Consider the following 5836-nt stretch of genomic DNA (forward strand, 5'->3'; position numbering starts at 1 on the left):
GACCATGTCAGTATCGCACTGAGTGCTCTATCAGTTGATAAAAATATAGATAGCCTTATAGACAATTTTAGATCAAATTGAACGGAATATAATATAGTACCGGATATCTTAACTGGTAGAGCACTCGGCGCGATACCGACATGGTCTAGGTTCGATTCTCAGTTCGGGCTATCGATCCCGACTAGAATTTTTCATAAGGGCCTGACGAGGTCCTTATCGGGTTAACCTTATTTCAAATAAGGTCCCGATCAGGGTATCCTGACGAGGATCCTGATATGGATGTAACGCTTAAGACCCATGAGGTCCTTATCGGGATTGCCTTATCAGGACCTTACCAGGATATCCTCATCACGTCCTTATCAGAATTACCTTATTAGTAATTATTTTTAAAAAAATATTTAATTGCAAAAAAAAAAATAAGAGAATTTTAATTCGATCGAGAACGTTATCTATTGTATTGAGAGCATTAATTAGAGGGAGTAAACATATTTATTATTGATGAAAAAATCCTGATAACTGCTGGGCTCGAACCTGCGTCCTTTCGATTCAAAGTCCTCGATGCTATACACTGGGCTGACATACACAAGTGATCTTGAAAGTGTAAATATAATATTTATTATGATGTCAAAGAATAACTGATGAAGAAGTAAAAAATCTGTGCTACAATGATTGACGTGATTTTTATATAATAATCTTTTGTACTTTTTTAAATTTTTAGCCTGTAAATTAAATATTTAAAAGGATAGGATAACTATTTTTTGAATAAGGATATCCTGACGAGGTCCTGATCAGGAACTCGTCAGGTTAACCCGATGGCAAATAACTTTTTTTTTTAATAGAGATATCCTGACGAGGTCCTGATCAGGAACTTGTCAGGTTGACCCGGTCGCAAATAAATTTTTTTTGAATAAGAATATCCTGACGTGGCCCTGATCAGGAACTCGTCAGGTTGACCCGATGGCAAATAACTTTTTTTTTAATAGAGATATCCTGACGAGATCCTGATCAGGGACTCGTCAGGTTAACCCGATGACAAATAACTTTTTTTTAATTGAGATATCCTGACGAGATCCTGATCAGGGACTCGTCAGGTTGACCCGATGGCAAATAACTTTTTTTTGAATAGGGATATCCTGATGAGGTCCTGATCAGGAACTCGTCAGGTTGACCCGATAGCAAATAACTTTTTTTTGAAAAGGGGTATCCTGATGAGGTCCTGATCAGGAATTCGTCAGGTTGACCCGATGGCAAATAACTTTTTTTTTTGAATAGGGATATCCTGATGAGGTCCTGATCAGGAACTCGTCCGGTTGACCCGATGGCAAATAACTTTTTTTTTGAATAGGGATATCCTGACGAGGTCCTGACAAGGAACTTGTCAGGTTTGCCCTAATAAGACAAACCTTATATTAACCTGATAAGGTCCTTATGGTACTTCAGGCTAATCAGGAAGAAATTCTAGTCGGGATATATATATCTCTCAAACGAATTGACCGATTGAGACGGTTGAGGTGGCAATCGACGCGTTTTATCAAGTTCTAAAGCTGATCGAATTTTTAGATTGATTTATCCAGTAGTTTTTGGGAAATTTCAAGAAAACTAAAAAAAAAGTTTTTTTTCAATTCTTTCGTCAACGGTTTCTCTTGAACGAATGAACCGATTTTGATGGTTGAGGTGGCATTCGACGCGGCTTATAAAGTTTTAGAGCTGATTAGATTTTGGAATCAATCCATCGAGCAAATTAAAAGTTATTCAAATAAAACATTTTAAAAAAATTTTTATTTTTAAACATCTCCGAACGCACCCTACCGATTAAGTTCAAATTTCTACGGCTTCAAGATATTAACAAGCCACGTCGAATGACACCTCAAAGATCAAAATCGGTTCATCCGTTCAAGAGTTATGAATATTTACATACATACGTAACGTATGTACACGGAAAAAAAAATTCACGGATTTTTTACGATTTAACTATCGTAAAATTACGATTTAACTATAATTTTCATTATAGAGTATTGTAACGCTGGACTATAAGTTTTCAATAATAATTTTTACAATAGACTATCGTAATTTTTATTTTATAATTTATACTACTACCAGAAAGAAAAAATCAGATACTATAAAGTAAATTATACAAGTTGTGTTAACATAAATTCTAATACAACTATCGTAAAATGAATGAGTCGGTAATGTAGAATTTCTTTAAATATAAAATAATAATTAGAAGTCAATAGAGTAAAATATATTTTCTTAAGAAAGTAGAACTTAAAATTAATAAAAAAGAAAAATTTTTCATTTGGAATTTTTTTTTTTTTAACAGTTAAATTGAGAAGGAAAATACAATCTCGAAATAAAAATAAAACACGTTGAAGTAGTAATAATAAAACATTTATTTAATATTTTTTCAAATATATTTTTTTGGTATATACACTTATCCAAAAAATTAAAGGAACAAAAAAATTTTATAAATTTTTTAGTGATTTTTGGAAAGCTGTATTTTCGTGAAAAATAATCGTATCGAAAAAACAAAAAAAGCAAATTGAAGCTTGGAATCTCTAGTTTAAAGATCTTTCAGTAAAAGATTTTTTCAAGCCACGGTTTTTGCAGAATCATAAGAAAAAGGTCGAGACAAAATTTTCTAAATTTTTTTGGTTTTATTTTTAAGGTCTACGGGGCCGGGAAAAATTATTTCAAGAAATCGAATTCATGGTTCACTTAGGAAATTTATTAAGCTACAATTTGCTTTTTTTTGTTTTTCTGTACGTCAATTTGCTGCTGAGATATCAGCCTTCAAATGAAAAAGGATCCTTTTGTCTTTAATTACTGATATCTTAGCAAATAATGGCCGCACAGTAATTTAAAGGGCAGTTTAAGAAACTTGAATAAATTCCCTACTAAAAAAAAAAAAAGCTCCTTTTTCGATTTTGAAAAAAAAAATTTTTTTTCATCCGTGATATCTATTTGAAAAACCCTTAAAAAATGGCCATTTTCTGGTTTTTTAGTCGACTCATCGCTACTCTGCACATATTGATAAAAAAAATAATGTTGCCAGGTAACTTTACAGCTTAATGTACCCTCAAAAACCCTGGAAATTTTCAGATTGATCCATTGAACCGTTTGTCTGGTCCGATTGCTCAAAGTTTTGCAAAACTATTAAAGGAACAAGTTTTATTCCTTAAATTGTCTAATCGTTATCAAAATGAAAAAATCAATTTTTTTCGGATTTTCTTTCATTTTTGTGTTAGTTATTCAGAAAATGTAAGGTAAAGAGAAAAAAAAAAATTTTTTTCCAATAAACGAAAAAAAAAGTAAAAAAGTTCTTGTTTTATCTCGTTTTTCGGAAAAAATTTTTTTTTAAGGGTTTTTCAAATGGATATCACGGATGAAAAAAAATTTTTTTTTTCAAAATCGAAAAAGGAGCTTTTTTTTTTTTTTAGTAGGGAATTTATTCAAGTTTCTTAAACTGCCCTTTAAATTACTGTGCGGCCATTATTTGCTAAGATATCAGTAATCAAAGACAAAAAGATCCTTTTTCATTTGAAGGCTGATATCTCAGCAGCAAATTGACGTACAGAAAAACAAAAAAAAGCAAATTGTAGCTGAATAAATTTCCTAAGTGAACCATGAATTCGATTTCTTGAAATAATTTTTTCCGGCCCCGTAGACCTTAAAAACAAAACCAAAAAATTTAGAAAAATTTTGTCTCGACCTTTTTCTTATGATTCCGCAAAAACCGTAGCTCGAAAAATTCCTTTGCTGAAAGATCTTCAAACTAGAGATTTTAAGCTTCAATTTGCTTTTTTTGTTTTTTCGATACGATTATTTTTCACGAAAATACAGACTTCCAAAAATCACTAAAAAATTTATAAAATTTTCTTGTTCCTTTAATTTTTTGGATAAGTGCATAAAATTTGTTATTAATTAATTTAACTTTATAAGTTATAATATCACATTAGATTCCAAAAGTATTATAATTTTTTCCTTTTGAATTAATAACTCATTTCCTTGTATTCAAAATACGCACATGTAGAAAATTAAAAAAACCATAGGTGCAATTTTTTCGAATACTTTTTTTCTACAATTTATCATTTTTAAAAAAATCCAAAAATTATTAGGCGTCTGCTAACTTCAGTATCATAAAGAAACGTTAAATGTCCATAATTTGAGGTTATTGAAATGTTTTACCTCTCTCGTAAAGCCGGGTAAAATTATTCATTGTCGACAAATGAAGAATATCCTGTAACAAAATTAGGAGAATTGAATTTATTAGAAAAAATAAATTTTCATTCTTTTAGAATCATTTATCCGATGACCATAATACTACTAAATTGTTTATAAAAATAAACTTCATGTCCAGAGAAATAATTTTAAAACGAACGATATACCCACAGAATATTCAGTTTAATAAAAATTGAATAGTCATAATTATACTTACACCACCAAATTATTATATTCCATAATCTATGTAGGTTTGTAATGAAGAAAGCACAGTTTTTTTTTTAAATTTTTTATTTACAATTGTCCGTAAAACGTCATGAAAAATAACCTCTATTTCTGCGCTACACTGTGGATAAAGATGAACTGATTTATAAATATATATAGTCGAACCACAAATAATACAGACAAAGTACAATCAGCGGCGGGTATTCATACCGTACCCGGTTACAAGCGTGCCTTGCACTTCTCTACTATTATTACTCTACCAACATACAACTCTCTTGAATAGATTTCTATGCGAAAATATCAATACTAAATATATTTATGTTGCAAAATAATTGTATGTAAAATTATCTCTATGTAAACTTATTCTATTAAGTATAAATATATGCGAAAATAATTCATGTCCAAAATATCTCTATATTATATATCTCTATAAAAATTAAGTCTCTACAAAATTTACTATAATATGACAGAATTAGGTGTTAACATATTTATATTATGGAATTTCTCCATAACTATAGAACTCTCCTTAATATTTCTCTACACGGAAAGAAAATTATGGCAGCGGTTCCCATAATTTTGTGAAATTTTTTCCTATACCATCATAGGAATTACGACCATAAATTATGGGAGCAGTTCCTATAATTATAGGAATGTTTCCCATAATTATAGGAACAGTTCCTATAATTATGGGAATGATACCCATAACACTATAGGAATGGTTCCTATAATTATAGGAATGGTTCCTATAATTTATAGGAATACTTTCTATAATATTATGGGAATCATTCCTATAATTTATGGGAATGGTTCCTATAATTTATAGGAACCATTCCCATAAATTATAGGAACCATTCCCATAATATTATGGGAATGGTTCCTATAATAGTATGGGAACTATTCCCATAATATTATGGGAACCATTCCCATATCATTATGGGAACCATTCCTATAATATTATGGGAATGGTTCCCATATTATCATGAAAAAATTAATTTAAAGAAAAGTGTGGTAATCACTTCTACAATACACAGAAATATTATTGAACATAAAAACAAAAATTCAAATTTTGGAAATAAAAATTTAAATTTTGATAAAATCTCAAATTTTCAAAAATTGAAATTTTTTGTATAAATTCTCAAAAAGTTTATATTAATTTTAATTTGACATGATACTGAAGTTAGCCGACGTCTAATAATTTTTGGATTTTTTTTTTAAACAATAAATTATAAAAAAAAAATATTTTAAAACATTGCACCTGTAGTTTTTTAAATTTTCTACATGTGCATATTATTATTTTTTATTTTTTTGTGATTGATTTGTTGAAAAAAAAAAAATCCAAAAATCTTTAATTGTCTGCTAACTTCAGGATCATAATTATTTACAGTTTATTAAT

At 29.4% G+C, this 5836-nt stretch overlaps 1 long non-coding RNA gene across 1 annotated transcript; it reads right to left on the minus strand.

Annotated features, from left to right (window-relative positions):
- Window positions 1-2372: 2372 nt before the first annotated feature.
- On the minus strand, window positions 2373-4786 carry LOC130670146 (uncharacterized). The gene is made up of 2 exons (XR_008990318.1): window positions 4436-4786; window positions 2373-4237 (listed from the first exon to the last, which is right to left on the minus strand). It is a non-coding gene; the product is annotated as an uncharacterized LOC130670146 (long non-coding RNA).
- Window positions 4787-5836: the final 1050 nt, after the last annotated feature.

Source organism: Microplitis mediator, chromosome 6 (assembly GCF_029852145.1).
Source record: "Microplitis mediator isolate UGA2020A chromosome 6, iyMicMedi2.1, whole genome shotgun sequence".
Taxonomy (NCBI): domain Eukaryota; kingdom Metazoa; phylum Arthropoda; class Insecta; order Hymenoptera; family Braconidae; genus Microplitis; species Microplitis mediator.